Here is a 16,330-nt window from a genome sequence, read left to right as displayed (position 1 = left end):
TTTATTTGAGAGCGAACACGGGGGAAGGGCAGACGGAGAGGGAGAGAGAGAATCTCAAGCCGATTGCCCACTGAGTGCAGAGCCTGAATGGGGCTGGATCCCACAACCCTAAGACCATGATCTGAGCCCAGATCAAGAGTCAGATGCTTAACCGATTGAGCCAGCCAAGTGCCCCTTACATTTATATTTTTATAATCACCTGTAATACTGAGCAATTTTAGTTGGTCCCTATCACTGATACTTTTTTCACGGATACTTTTTTACATGAATCCTCGCTCGTTATCATTTTCCTGCTGGGTTGTTGTCTTTTTGTTTGGGTATTTATATTTTTCTTATTGATTTGTAGGAACTTTTTATAGGTCGGATAGTAGTCCTTTGCCTCTGTACTCGTTGCAGTATTTTCTCCCAAACGATTGTCTTTCGGTTTCGCTTGTACCATACATTTCAGGATACATTTCATTCTGAATCTCTGTGGTGCCCAATCTCATAGTCTAACTTTATAGCTTGTGGCTTTGGATAGTGCTTCAAAAGACCATTTTCAATCGCTGCATTTTCTTTTAGCACTTTTAGGGTTTGGGCTTCTGTTGCTTAGACCATTCATCTGTCTTTATTATTTTGTATGTTACAAGGTAGCACTTTTGTCCCTACACCATCTAGTGATGGTCTGTATCCCCCATGGATTTGAAAGAGCCCTTAAATGCTAAATTTTTATATATACTTTGACACAGACATGGGTATATCGTTCTTCACTTCCAGTTGGAATTGCTTTTTTCCTTTTGATGCCTGAACATTTTGCCTTGCGATATAACTTAGTTGTGAATTGATTGAGAGCGCCTATAGCTTGCTTCTAGAGTAAGAATAGGTTTGTACCGCTGAATAGCACCCTTTTCTTAGTTCATTTGAGCAGCTGTACTCTAGGAAGAAAGAAAAGAAAGGGACCCTGACAAAAAACATGTGTCTAAGCCTGTGAAAGCAATAGCTTTTTAGGTAGTCCTGCCATGTAGACTTCAACATACGTGTCATTGGCTGGAAGTCGTCATGTGGCCCTACCCCTAGCTGCAGGGACGTGGCGGGGGGGAGAATTTCTCACAGGGCAGATTAATACCTCGAACAAAATTGGGGCCCTCTTCGTAAGGAAGCAGGCGTAAGTGGATATTGAAAGGGGAACTCGGATTGGGGCACCTGGGTGGCTCTGTTGTTAAGCCTCTGCTTTCGGCTCAGGTCGTGATCCCAGGGTCCTGGGATCGAGCCCCGCATCGGGCTCCCTGCTCAGCGGGAAGCCTGCTTCTCCCTCTCCCACTGCCCCTGCTGTGTTCCCTCTCTAGCTGTCTCTCTCTCTCTGTCAAGTAAATAAATAAAATCTTTAAAAAAAAAAAAAAAAAGAAAGAAAGAAAGGGGAACTTGGTGGGTCAGCTCCATCTCTCATCTTTTTTTCTTTCCTTTAGAATTTCCCCAGGTAGGGGTGCCTGGGTGGTTCAGTCAGGTTGAACATCTGACTGTTGATCTCAGCTCAGGTCTCGATCTCAGGGTTGTGAGTTCAAGCTCCACATTGGGCTCCGTGCTGGGTGTGTTGCCTATTTAAAAAAAGAAACAAAGACAAGAATCTCCCCAGGTATTCTTCAGTGACAGAGGTGGGACGGCAGGGGAGAAAAGGAGATAATTTGTAAAATAAAATGCTCAGGTCTCATTGTTCAGCTTGATGAGCATTAAGAAATGTATACAGTTGACTCTTGAACAACATGGGTTGGAATTGCATGGGTCCACTTATAGGCAGATTTTTCGATAAATAGAATACAGTACTGTAAACATATTTTCTGTATGATTTTCTGAATATGTTCTTTAGTGTACTTTATTGAAGGAATACAATGTATAATAAATGTAACATACAAAATCTATGTTAATCAACCGTTTATGTTATCAGTAACGCTTCTGGTCGTCAGTAGGCAATTAGCAGGGAAGTTTTTGGGGAGTAAAAGTTAAATGAAAATTTCGGACTGCACAGGGGTCAGCGCCCCTAACCCCTGGGTTGATCAAGGGCCAACTGTATATCTGTGCACCATCCCCGAAAACTGTATCTGAAACTCCAGAAGTTTCCTTTGTATGTCTTTCTAGTTAATCTCCTTACCTCCAGTGGTCATTTTCTGATTTCAGGATCTATGATAGAGTATAATTGCCTTTTCTTGTACGTCGTGTAAATGGAATCAAGCAGTATGTATCGTTTTGTCTTCTTTCACTCAGTGTGTTCTTTGCGATTTATCCATGTTGTGTGCACTTATCCAAGATACACAAAGCCAGATCCTACTACTTTAAGTGGTAAGGACAGATTTTAATCAGCAATGACTATTGTAGTCAGGAAAAGAGTCCAGCTTGAATGAAACTCAACCTTGATTTGTACAGAGGGTATTTTATGTTTTAAAGATTTTATTTATTTTTTGACACAGAGAGAGAGACAGCTAGAGAGGGAACACAAGCAGGGGGAGTGGGAGGAGGGAGAAGCAGGCTCCCTGCTCTGCAGGGAGCCCGATGTGGGGCTCAATCCCAGGACCCTGGGATCGTGACGTGAGCCAAAGGCGGAGGCTGAACAACTGAGCCACCCAGGCACCCCACCGAGGGCATTATAAAGAGAGGATGAGGGAGTCATGCCAGAGGTGAATTAAATCAGAGAAGTAAAAGATTACAAAAAGTGGGAAACGTGAAACCCCCTGCATTTACTCACTGGGAGACAGAGGCCAGACTTTTCATTGTTGGCTGAACAAACCATGGATGCCTTGAGTTTTCTCAGTAGGGACTAAGGGTGACTGGAGTCACCCTAGGGGTGGGGTCTTGAGCTGTTGTTAGGAAGTATGTTAGTGTTTGGGCGAGTCTGCATATGATAAGCCAAGGTTGAGGCCCCTTTGAGAAGAGGGCTCAGAGGAGTCAGGCTAGCGTTTGCTTAAGGAGAGAGTCTTTGTGAGTGTAAAATGGTGTGGTCCTTTGTATGTAGTGTGCATATACCACAATTTTTTCATCTGTTCATCTGATGATCAGGCATGTTGTTGTATCCAATTTTTTGGTCATTGTGAATAGGCTACAATAAACATTCTTAGAGCAGTCTTAAATTTCTCTTGAAATTGCTTAGTGGAATTGCTTAGTCACAGCGAAGGGATATATTGAACTGCTAGACTAATTTCCAAAGTGGTTTATCAGTTTACACTTCCCACCAGCAATACTCCAGTTGCTCAGCATCCTCGTGAACATTCTGTGTTGTCAGTGAGGGTGAAATAGCATCTCATTATGGTTTCACATTGCATTTCCCTGGTGAAGCATGATCTTAGGCACCTTTTCGTGTGTTTCTTGGGCATTCCGACATCTTTTGTGACCTGTCGAACGTTCAAGTCTTCTGCCCGTTTTTGTTGTTAATGTTGTTTTTGGTTTTGACTTATTGGAGTTTATTATATATTCTGAATAGGAATTCTTTGTCATACAGATGTATTTTAAAAATACATGTATAGGAAAATAAAAATTTTAAATACTTAGAGTAGCATCAAAGCACGTAAACTGGTTGGGGTGACTGGCTGGCCCAGTTGATGAATCATCTGTGTTTTGATCTCAGCTCAGGTCTTAAACTCAGGGTTGTGAGTTCAAGCCCTGCACTGGGCTCCATGCTGGGTGTGGAGCCTACTTACACAACAAAAACAACAACCAAAACAACCCCAAACTGGCTGGGAATAAGTCTCATGAAAGACATGAAACACCTTTACACAGAAAAGTAAAAAACTTTGTTGAGAGGAATTCAAGAAGACTGAAATAAATGGGAGCTCTGTTTTGTTCATACATCGGGGAAGATTTGATGTCCTGGAGATTTCTGTTCTCCACGCCTTGATTCATGCAAACAGTGCAATCCCAGTTAAATCCTAGCCATGTTTTTTAGAAGAAATGAACAAGTTGATTCTAAAATGTATATGGAAATGCAAAGGGTCTGGAATAGCCAAAAAAGTCTTCAAAAGAAGAACACAGTTGATGAACTTACACTGCTTCTTCTTGCTTAATTTTAAGACTTAGAGCAAAGCCACAGTAATCCAAGTCTTTGACACAAAGAGAGATCAATGAGCAGAGCAGAGAGTCCAAAAAATAGACCAAACGCAAGTACTGTCGACTGATTTTTGCCCAGAGTGTCCAGTCAGTTCAGTGGTGGAAAGGGAAGTCTTTTTAATGAATAATTCTGTGTGACCTGGACATTCAGGCGGAAAGAAAACGGACCTTGACCCCTCCCTCATTCTGACATACACACATTAATTTGGGATGAATCATAAGCCTAAATATGAAAGCGAGAACCAGCGGCGCCTGGGTGGCTCAGTCGCTTGAGTCCGACTCTTGATTTTGGCTGAGGTCATGATCTCGGGGTCATGAGATTGAGCTCCGTGTGAACCCTGTGTCAGGCTCCACGCTAAGCGAGGAGTCAGCTTGAGATTCTTTCCCTCTCCTGCTCCCCCCTGGGCGCGCTCTCTCTCAAATAAATAAATCTTAAAAAAGGAAAAAGCTAGAACCGTAAAACTTTTGTATGAAAACATGGGAAAATGTCTTGACAACCTTGAGGTAGACAAATGTTTTGTATGCAGAACACAAAAAGTTCTAATTAGAAAGGAAAAATAGATACACTAAGAAAACGAAGAGGCAAGACAGACTGGGAGAAAATATTCAGAATACGTGTTCTTAAATGTTTTATTTTTTCCAAAAGTACTTTAGCATTATTCAGATCCATGGTATCTTATTAGTGTATTCTTTATTAACTGTTTTTTTCTTTTTTCTTTTTTGTTTAAGTCAGATATGAGACATTGTACCGTGGGAAATTTCTGATTGGCTTCTCCTCCTTATTCACCCTCTGGTCAATGTTGGTTCCTTTTCCGTTCATGTCTTGCCCAGTGTTCAGGGACTCCTTGCAGTAGAGACAGTAGATTTTAGATCCTATTGATCCTTGTGAAGTAACTGGCAATTCGATGAAGCCAGAAAGCAATAGCAGTAGCTTCCTTTGGGAGGAAATGATAGCCTGTGAGTCTTAGTCAATTGAGGCCCAGTGTTGTTTTTTGTTTTTTTGTTTTAAGATTTTATTTATTTATTTATTTATTTATTTATTTATTTATTTATTTATTTATTTATTTGAGAGAGCGAGACAGAGTGGAGGGGGGCAGGGGGAGAGGGACAAGCAGAATCTGCACTGAGCGTGGAGCCTGAACACGGGGTTCGATCTCAGGAACCTGAGGTCATGACCTGAGCCGAATCAAGCGTCAGACACTTAAACGCCTGAGCCGCCTAGGCACCCCTGTTTTTCGTGTTTTTTTGTCTTTTGTTTTTGTTTTGTTTTTCTTAGGTGATTAAACACTTAAGGCCTTGCGGATCTGCTGAGGAAAGCAACAGCGCTCACAAGAAGGGAAACAAACTCAAAGTCTGTGTAGGTACAAAGTCTGTTGCGCGTAAGACTTTGCTTCCTGCCTTCCATTTATAAGCAAGAATAAACGCAACAGGAAATAGGAACCCAAAACTGAGACTAAAGGACGTAAAAGAACAACAATAAAATTAAAAATGAGAGGTAGAGCATATCTTCAAGGCCCGTATGCAGCATGCAGTTAAAATTCCCAACTTGAAAACCGATGCTGAGAGTATTGGATTGAGTCTTGCAATTGCAGATATATACATTGTAGGTACATATATATGTACATACAGGGCACCGCATATCTATCTATCTATCTATCTATCTATCTATCTATCTATCTATCTATCTATCTATCTATCTATCTACATGCACTGTGTATCCCTACAGAAGCAGACACACATACACACCGACACCATATCAGCAACTGAAGTGTTGGGGGAGGGATGGAAGTCCAAGTGGGTAAGTAGGTTTGCAAAGCAATGGAATTAAGTTTCCTCCGAGGTTGCACAGCTTGAGGAAACAACCTCGACCTCTGTCTGTAAGCGGTGCCTTCCACAGAGGGTGCTTCTGAGGGCTGTACGTGTTCCTGTTTGTCCAGCGTGTGGAATAATGCCTGGCATTGTAGCCAGCACTCATGAGTGTTGATGAGAAGTGAAATGAAGCAGCCCCAGCCTGGACCCTCACTGGCTGGAAGAGCGGGGAGGGCCCCTTCCCATTCCCTCCGGTGGAGGGCATGTCACACCTTTCCTAGCAAGTTCCCACCGTTGCAGGGGACGCTCCTGCCGAAGGGGCCAAGTCAGTCAGTGCTTCTTGAATGAACTGGTGGCTGCAGCAGATCAGTGTTTCCCACGGGAGGAATGGGAGATGACTTGAGGTGGCACCCAGATAGAAGTTTTACATTTTAATAGGTATTTATTACAGGGTGTGTTAGAAGAAAATATTAGGTAGCACGTCAGACCTGGGTACTAAAAAGAAGTGAAAATTGCAGGGAACACTGGATTGAATAAACCCTGAGAAAAGGTCTTTCTAAATATGGGATCTTTTTTTTCCTTCTTTAAAGATTTTATTTCTTTATTTTGACAGAGACAGTGAGAGCGGGAACACAAGCAGGGGGAGTGGGAGAGGGAGAAGCAGGCTTCCCGCTGAGCGGGGAGCCCGACGCGGGCCTCGATCCCAGGACCCTGGGATCATGACCTGAGTCGAAGGCAGACACTTAACGACTAAGCCACCCAGGCGCCCCTAAATATGACATCTTAAGTCAAGCAGAGAAAGTCACTTATCATATGGTTTTACTTACTTGTGGAACATAAGGAATTGCGTGGACGACTTTAGGAGAAGGAAGGGAAAAATGAAGGGGGCGAGATCGGAGGGGGAGACTAACCATGAGAGACTATGGACTCTGAGAAGCAAACAGAGGGTGTTAGAGGGGAGGGATGTGGGGCGATGCGTTAGCCCGGTGATGGGTATTAAGGAGGGCACGTATTGCATGGAGCCCTGGGTGTTATACGCAAACAATGAATCATGGAACAACTACATGAAAAACTAACCGATGTACTGTATGGTGACCAGCATAGCACAATAAAGAAAAAATAAATAAAGAGATCTTTCATTCTTTGGGTTTTATTTTATCTATTTATTTGTTTAACTTTTTGAGAGCGAGAACACATGTGAACGGTGGTAGGGAGGGGAGGGGAGGGGAGAGAGAAAGATCCCAAGCAGGCTGCACGCCCAGTGCGGAGCCAGACGTGGGGCTCCATGTCAAGACTCTGAGATCACAACCTGAGCCTCAGCCAGGACTCGGTTGCCCAACAGACTGCGCCACCCAGGCGCCCAGATTCACTCTTGATGTGTCCTGCAGTCACTGTGCACCATGTTGGAGTTGTCATTATCTGTGCACGTGGACGTGCTCGGTCTTCCTCGTGGCGTGGCTGGACCGCTGCACCTGCAGCCCCTGGCTGCTTCGGTCCACGTACCATTTAAGGGCCATTTGAAGAAGGAGCGCAAATCCCGATTGCTATTCCAGAACCATCCGTTGAGACCTTCTGACGAGATCAAGAAAGACAGAGGAACACAGCCTACACCTGGAGGGTCGGGAGCTTGGAAAGCAATCTCAGAGCCGGTGATGGCGATCTCTTCAGAAACTCAGCCTCGCCAGTGCCCTTGGCGGCTCGAAGGTCAGTGTTGTGTGGCAACTCACAGATCTCCTGAAAGGGAAGACTTGACCAACTCATGTCACTCATCCTTTCCCTTTTGTTCTGTCCCAAAAGTCTAAAAGGGCTTTTTCATAAACATGAAATGAGAATTGTAAGCAATAAGAAAGACATGGACTAACTGGCAGTGTTTCTTTTTTCTTTTTTCAGTCTTACAATTGATGGTGTCTTAGAATGAAATATGGCCTATGGTTAGTTTAGAAAAATTATAAAACAGAGAGAAATGAAAACACATACAGCCCAGAAATCTCTGAGCTTTCACCTGTTTCTCTGCTGTTCTTCAACCTCCCTGTATACCTTCTGCTACTGGAACATTCCGAGGCGCTTCCTGCCCCCATGCTGTTGTCCTTCATCTGGCATAAGCTCTGACTTCTCTGTGTCTCTGTCGCTGTGTCTTCCCGGGTTCCCCACTGTATCCCCAGTGCCTGGCACTTAGCAGACACTCAACAAGTATTGCTTGACTGGATCAAGAGTGTTAAACTGAGGGCGAGCACAGAAGCTGCTCCTTGTCATCCAGGAGAGGGCAGTAGGAAGGACAGGGAGGAGCTCCTAGAGGAAGGCGGCTTGGTCAGCTTTTCAGCAGGTAGAGCTGCTCAGCGGGGGAGCGAGTGCCTCCGTGGTGGGGCGTGCTCAGGCAGTAGCTCGGTGTTGTTGAAGGGTGCTTGCCCTGCATGTCAGGGTCGACCAGGTCATTTGGAAGGCCCCTTCCAACCAGACATCCATGTTTGCGGACTCTTCTCCCGGGTCTGTGGTTCTTTCTCGACTGCAGATAGGGCTTTTACCACTGGATGGCACCAGATGAAGGCTGTGAGGACAGTGCTCATCCAACCACCCACAGTGAGAACACAGTTTTTTCTCTTTTCATTATGGAAGTTTCGTTGATCTGTACAATGTTATGTCAGTTTCAGGTGTGCAGCATCGTGATTCGACAAGTTTGTTCATTACTCAGCACTCACCACGATTAAGTATAGTCACCATCTGTCACGGTACAGTTGTTATGACAATATTCTTGGACTATATTCCGGATGTTGTACTTTTCATCTTTGTGAGTTATTTATATAAGTGGAAGCTTGTAACTCTGAATTCCTTTGACCAATTTCGCCCCCCCCCCTTTCCGTCTGGCAACCATCAGTTTGCTCTCGGTGTTTAAGGGTCTATTTTTTTTGTTTGTGTAGAGAACAGATTTTTCATGGCACTTATACCCCAAACACACACTTCAACAACTTCACAGAAACAGTCTTTAACTCGTACAGTATGTAACGCATACTGATTTTTTCTAGTTTACTCTAGCTGACTGCATTTTCTAAGACGGGGATTTGCAAACTATTACACTGATTTTATGACACGGATGGGTCACAATCCACTGTTTGAAAAGCACTGTTTTAGACAACGCAGCCTGTTCAGCCTTGTAAAACTCTGTGGGTCAGTTTTCCTTGACAGTCTGGGCTGTAGCAAGTTGTGTCCCTTAGTGAGTACTTGGTGTGTTTCTGTGTTGAGCTGCTGCCTTGAGCAGCAGTAGGTATGTGCTTCCTTATGGGTGTCTGTGGATGTGGGAATATGGACGTGGGAGATGGCGGGGGGCGTGTTTGTACAGGATTAGCACCTACTGTAGTCCAGGCAGCGGTAAGCCTTGTCAGTGGATATGAAGAGAAGATATATTATCTGTCTGCTTCTGGGAGCTCAGAACCCAGCTGGGTGACATCACATACACATACACACACACACACGAGCGTGCACACCCCCCCCCACACACACCCCCTCCCCTCCCCCCCCCACACCCCCTACCCCTTTCAGCTTACTCATCAAGCAAATGGAAATGAACTGATGCGCTCAGAATACCACTTAGGACATTTCAGGGTGTAACAGAAGACCAACTCCATTTGGTTTATTTATTACTTTTTTTAATGTAAATTCAATTAGCCAACTTACAGTACATCATTAGATTCAGATGTCGTGTTCAGTAGTTTGTCAGTTTCATATAACACCCAGTGCTCATCACATCACATGCCCTCCTTAGTGCCCATCACCGAATTACTCCATCCCCCCACCCACCACCCCTCCAGCAACCCTCCCGTTTGTTTGCTAGAGTTAAGAGTCTCTTACGGTTTTTCTCCATCGCTGATGACTTCCCATTCTGTTTTCCTTCCCTTCCCCTACAGTCCTCTGCCCTGTTTCTTATATTGCACATATGAGTGAAACCATTTGATATTTGACTTTCTCGGATTGACTTATTTCGCTCAGCATAATACCCTCCAGTTCCATCCGTGTGCATGTAAATGGTAAGTATTCATCTTGTCTGTTGGCTGGGTAATAGTCCATTGTGTGTATGTGTGTGTATATATACACACATATATATATGTGTGTATATATACACACACATACACACACACACATATATATATATACCACATCTTCTTTATCCATTCATCTGATAAGACATTTGCAAATATCTTCTCCCATTCCGTAGGTTGCCTTTTAGTTTTGCGGACCTTTTCCTTTGCTGTGCAGAAGCTTTTTCTCTTGATGAAGTTGCAATAGTTCATTTTTGCTTTTGCTCCCTCGCCTTTGTAGATGTATGTAGCAAGTAGTCGCTGCGGTTGAGGTCGAAGAACTTCCTGCCTGTGTTCTCCTCTAGGATTTTGATGGATTCCTGTCTCACAGTAAGGTCTTCCATCCATCTTGAGTTTATCTTTGTGTATGGTGCCAAAAAATGGTCCCGTTTTATTCTTCTACATGTGGCTGTCCAGTTTTCCCAGTACCATTTATTGAAGAGACTGTCCTTTTTCCACTGGATATTCTTTCCTGCTTTGTCGAAGATTAGTTGACCATAGAGTTGAGGGTCCATTTCTGGGTTCTGTCTTCTGTTCCGTTGATCCATGTGTCTGTTTTTGTGCCAGAACCATACTGTCTTGATGATTACAGCTTTGTACTCTAGCTTGAAGTCTGGCATTGTGATGCCACTAGCTTTGGTTTTCGTTATCAACATTCCTCTGGCCATTCGGGGTCTTCTCTGGTTCCATACACATTTTAGGATGATTTGTTACAGTCTGTGAAAAAAGTTGATGGTATTTTGATGGGGATCTCATCGAATGGTTCGATTACTCTGTGTAGACATTTTAACAGTGTTTTTCCAATCCATGAGCATGGAACGTTGTTTCATTTCTTTGTGTCTTCCTCAATTTCTTTGCTAAGTGTTGTGTAGTTTTTGGAGTACAGATCCTTTACGTCTTTGGTTAGGTTTATTCTTAGGTATCTTATGGGTTTCAGTGCATTTGTAAATGGGATCGATTCCTTCATTTCTCGTTCTTCTGTCTCATTGTTAGTGTATGGAAATGCAACTCATTTCTGTGCATTGATTTTATATCCTGCTGAATTCTTGTATGAGTTCTAGCAATTTTGGGGTGGTGTTTTGGGTTTTCCACATAAAGTATCATGTCATCTGCAAAGAGTGAGAGTTTGACTTCTTTGCTCAGTCGGATGCCTTTGATTTCTTTTTTGTTGTTTTCTGATTGCTGAGGCTAGGACTTCTCTAGTTGAAGAACTGCGGTGAGAGTGGGCCTCCCTGTCATGTTCCTGACCTTAGAGGAAAAGGTCTCCGTGTTTCCCCATTGAGAATGATATTCGCTGTGGGCTTTTCATAGATGGGTTTTATGTTATTGAGGTATATCCCCTCTACCCCTATACTGTGGAGAGTTTTAATCAAGAAAGGATGCTGCATTTTGTCCGGTGCTTTTTCTGCATCCGTTGAGAGGATCATACGGATCTTGACCTTTCTTTTATTAATGTGAAGTATCACATTGATTTGATTTGCGAATGTGGAACCACCCTTAGAGCCCAGGAATAAATCCCACTTCGTCACGGTGAATACTCCTTTTAATGTGCTGTTGGATCCTATGCGCTAGTATTGTGCTGAGAATTTTTGCATCCATGGGGTCTTTGTCTGTTTTTGGGATCAAGGTCATGCTGGCCTTAGAGAACAAGTTTGGAAGTTTTCCTTCCATTTCTGTTTTTTGAAACAGCCTCAGAAGAATAGGTATTAGTTTTTCTTTGAATGTTTGGTGGAATGCCCCTGGGAAGCCATGTGGCCCTGGACTCTTGTGTGTTGGTAGATTTTTTGATCACTGCTTCAGTTTCCTTGCTGGTTATGGGTCTGTTCAGGTTTTGTATTTCTTCCTGATTCAGTTTTGGTGGCTTACAAGTTTGCAGGAACGCATCCATTTCTTTCAGGTGACCTCATTTGTTGTCCTATAGTTGCTGTGTGTGTTCTTAAGATGGTTTGTGTTTCTTTGGTGTTGGTTGTGATCTCTCCTCTTTCATTCATGACATTATTATTTTGGGTCCTTTCCCCTTTCTTTTGGATAAGTGTGGCTTGAGGTTCATCAAGCTTATTAATAATTTCAAAGAACCGGCTCCTGGTTTCATTGATTGTTCTACTGTTCTTCTGGTTTCTATTTCATTGTTTTCTGCTCTAATCTCTATAATTTCTCTTCTCCTGCTTGGTTTCGGCTTTAGTTGGTGTTCATTCTCCGGCTCCTTTGGGCGTAAGGTTAGCTTGTGTATTGGAGACTTTCTGATTTTTTGAGGAAAGCTTGTATTGCTATGTACTTTCCTCTTAGGACCGCCTTTGCTGGATCCCAAAGGTTTTGAACGGCTGTGTTTTCAGTTTCATTCATTTCCATGAAATCTTTAATTCTTCTTTGATTTCCTGGTTGATGCATTCATTCTTTCGTAGGATGCTCTTTAGCCTCCGAGTGTTTGAGTTCCTTCCCTATTTCCTGTTGTGACTGAGTTCCTGTTTCAAAGCATAGTGGTCTGAAAAGAGGCAGGGAATAATCCCAATCTTTTGGTATCGGTTGAGACCTGATTTGTGCCCCGGTATGGGATCTCTTCTGGAGAATGTTCCATGTGCCCTGTAGAAGAATGTGTATTCTGTTGCTTTAGGATGGCATGCTGTGATGTACCTGTGAAGTCCATCTGGTCCAGTGTGTCATTCAGAGCCCTTGTTTCCTTGTTGATCATCTGCTTAGATGATCTGTGCATTGCTGGGAGTGGGGTGTTGAAGTCCCCTACAGTTATTGTATGATTCTCGTCGTGTTTCCTTCATTTGGTTCTTAATTGGTTTATGTAATTGGCTGCTCAAGTTAGGAGCATATATATTTATAATTGTTAGATCTTCTCGTTGGGTAGGCCCTTGAAGTATGATATAGCATCCTTCTTCATCCCCTAATACAGTCTTTGGTTTAAAATCTAATTTGTCTGATAGGAGGATTGCTACCCCAGCTTTCTTTTGAGGTCCATTCGCGTGATCAATGGATCTCTACCCCCTCACTTTCGATCTGGAGGTGTCTTTAGTTCTACAATGAGTCTCTTGTAGATAGCATATGGATGGGTCTTGCTTTTTTATGCAGTCGGATACCCTGTGTCTTTTTTTTTTTTTTAAATGATGACTTTTTTTTTGAAGATTTTATTTATTCATTTGAGACACAGAGATACAGGGAGAGAGAGAGAGAGCGAGAGAGAGCATGAGCAGGGAGAGAGGCAGAGGGAGAGGGGGAGAAGCAGGCTCCCCGCTGAGCCAGGAGCCCGATGCGGGGCTCGATCCCAGGACCCTGGGATCATGACCTGAGCCGAAGCCAGACGCTTAACCATCTGAGCCCCCCAGGCGCCCCTACCCTGTGTCTTTTGATTGGAGCATTTAGCCCATTTAGATTCCGAGTAACTATTGAGAGAGATGAGTTTAGTACCGTTGTATTACCTGTATAGTCCCTGTTTCTGTAGATCTTTTTCTTTCTGGTCCAGTGTTACTTTTGGGCTCTCTCTTGGCATAGAGGATCCCTTTTAGTATTTCTTTCTTTCTTTTTTTTTTTTTTAAGATTTTATTTATTTGACAGAGAGAGACACAGCGAGAGAGGGAACACAAGCAGGGGGAGTAGGAGAGGAAGAAGCAGGCTTCCCGCGGAGCAGGGAGCCCAGTGCGGGGCTCGATCCCAGGACCCTGGGATCATGACCTGATCTGAAGGCAGATGCTTAGCCGACTGAGCCACCCAAGCGTCCCCCCCTTTAGTATTTCTTGCAGGGCTCGTTTAGTGGTCCCATAGTCTTTCAGTTTCTATTTGTCCAGGAAGCCCTTTAGCTCTCCTTCCATTCTGAATGACAGCCTTGCTGGAGAAAGTATTCTTGGCTGTATGTTTTTCTCATTTAGTACCCTGAATAGATGATGTCAGCCCTTTCTGGCCTCCCAGATCTCTGTGGATAGGTCTGCTGCCAGCCTAATGTTCCTACCCGTCTAGGTCAGGAACCTCTTGTCTTGAGATGCTTTCCGGATTTTCTCTTTATTTCTGAAATTTGCAAGCTTCGCTACTGTATGTCAGGGTGCTGATATATTTTTATTGATTTGGAAACGGGTTCTCTCTACCTCTTGAACTTGTATGCCTGTATCCTTCCCCAGATTAGGAAAGTTCTCAGCTATGATTTGTTCATATATACCTTCTGTCCCTCTTTCTCTCTCTCTCTTTCTCCTCAGGGCCTGCAGTAACTCCTCAGCGGGGAGTCTGCTTGCTTCAGGATTTTTCTTTCCCTCTGCCCCTTCCCCCGCTCACTCTCTAAAATAAATAAATCTTTCAAAACAAAAGGAAGAGATCGAAGGAGGGAGGCAAGATGGTGGCACGGTAGGGGAGCTCGTTTCATCTGGTCCCTTGAATGTAGCTAGATAACTATCAAATCATCCTGGACACCTCTGAATTCAACCTGAGATGTAAGGAAGGAATTGCTGGAATTCTACTAATAGACAAGTGACCACTTTTTGCAAAGTAAGAGGTGCGGAGAAGTGAATCTGCGGGGATATATGGGAAGATCCTCTGCGGGGAGAGGGAGCCTGTGTAAGCCGGCCACAGGCAAGTGATACAGCCCCAGAGCGCAAAATCAGAACCTTTAGAAATCTTCTCCGCTAAGAGATAGCCCTGCCTGAAAGGTGCTCTGGTGGCAAGGTGGGGCAGCATCCAAGGTGGGACAGTGTGACCTCAGGATCCCTGGGGTCACAGGAAGAACAGGGGTGCTTGAGCCGGCAGAGTTCCCAGGCACTGGAGTGGGGAAACTGGTTAGGGTCAGGGAGCAGGGGGGGTTCTCAACTCAGTTTGCCATAAACCACGAACCACGGCTCATCTGGGTGACAGCTATTGTATGCGGGTCCTGCACAGGGCAGACAAGGCGGCGCCCCTCTGCCTTCTCCCAGGAGGATCGGTGCAGGCCCTCACCACAGGAGCCTGCAGACTTTGGCACACACAAAACTGAAGACCGCTTATCCCTGACAGTTTACTGAAGAGAGGGGACCTCGATCTTTTCGCTCCGGGCCTGGAAATCGGGGCGTGGCCATTTTTCTTTTCATCCTCTCAAGTGGCCCAGAGAGCCTTCGGGGAATAGAATCACATAGAGCAACTACAAGCAGTTTACACTGAGCCCGCCCCCCCCCCCCCCTGCAAGGGGCGGTACAACTCCCCCCAGGCCAAGACACCTGAGGGTCAGCACAGCAGGCCACTCCCCGAGCAAAGCAGCTGGAAGAACAGGGGAAGAAGTTTAGGAGCCCACAGGAGTGCAAAACTCCAGCACTAGGGGAAAACAGTAAATTGAATTCAAAGGTTATTTCATGATTCGTTTATCTTGCAGTTTAAAATTTTCCTTTTCTTTTTTTCTTCCCAACTAGTTTCTTATTTTATCAACTCTTTCATTTTAAGTCGTTTTTGATTGTCATTTTCTACATTTCCATTTTTTAGAGATAGTCTTCAGTTTTGCTTCCTTCTGCTACATTCAATTTTATGTCTGTATATATGTAACCTTGGTGATTTTACACTTCTGGGATTTAGTGTCTTTTAACAAACAGGCCAAAATACACCCAGGATTTCATGGAGGTTTGACCACCTGGGAGATAATATTCTCTCTTCTCCCACCCCCCAGCCACCCCCCACATTTCTTTTTTCTTCTCTTTTTTGGTTTCTGACCTCTTCGGATTTGACTAGTGTGTATTTGCTTGCGTCGTGGTTGATATTTTTTATGTTGCTCTCTTGTTCCTCCATTCTTCTCTGGGCAAAAGGAATAGAAGGAGGAATTCACAACAAAAGAAAGAACCGGAGGATGTACTCTCTGCCATAGATCTAATTGATATGGACACAATTGAGCTGAGCCTAAACCAAGAGTTGGCCGTTCAACTGACTGAGCCACCCAGCTGCCCCTCCATTTGGTTGAAATGGTAAAGACATTTATTAATTCACATGAGGGGCATTTATTAATTCACATTATCCGATGAGGGGCAGAGCAGGCTATAGGCCCACAGGGGCTTCGCATGGTTTTAGGGATGCAGTGTCCTTCCAGTACTTCTCCTTGTCCTAAGGCTGGTTCCCTCAACGGTTGTCAGAAGCCCTTCAGTGGTAATCTGGGCTTCAGCTCCCTGGTTTAGAACACTGAAAGTTTGGTTCCTTGTAGTGTAGACCGGGGAGAGTTTAGGCTACCATAGCATTTTCCAGGTTATAGTGTAGACCAGAAAGTGAAGGCTACTATAACATTTTCTAGGTTGTGGCTGTTGTGTTTCTTTGTTCCTGGTTTTCCCACTAGGACTTGCTTAAAGGGTGTGGAAGGACCGGTTCCTAATCCAGAGCCGGGGGAAATACTTAGGTAGTCGTTCGTGAGTTTTCCGGAACGATCCTGGATCTCCTTTCCT

At 44.2% G+C, this 16,330-nt stretch overlaps 1 protein-coding gene across 7 annotated transcripts in view; it reads left to right on the top strand.

Annotated features, from left to right (window-relative positions):
* The window catches only part of LOC135364281 (thyroid receptor-interacting protein 11-like), a 69,110-nt gene that overhangs the window by 9,999 nt on the left and 42,781 nt on the right, over positions 1–16,330 (top strand). The window contains exons 2-4 of one of the 7 annotated variants that reach the window (XM_064590243.1): positions 7,434–7,584; positions 9,780–9,899; positions 15,707–15,862. The exons of 1 other annotated variant lie outside the window; for it this stretch is intronic. The gene's annotated coding sequence lies outside the window, so the exon portion shown is untranslated. 5 more of the 7 variants (XM_064590248.1, XM_064590246.1, XM_064590245.1 and 2 more) reach the window with 5 other exon arrangements.

The sequence above is a fragment of the Mirounga angustirostris genome, unplaced genomic scaffold (assembly GCF_029215605.1).
Source record: "Mirounga angustirostris isolate CCGP_5_RB_7025 unplaced genomic scaffold, mMirAng1.0.hap1 SCAF_5, whole genome shotgun sequence".
Lineage (NCBI taxonomy): Eukaryota > Metazoa > Chordata > Mammalia > Carnivora > Phocidae > Mirounga > Mirounga angustirostris.
The sequence above is the reverse complement of the archived record's forward strand: the minus strand, read 5'-3'. Positions and strand labels throughout refer to the sequence as shown.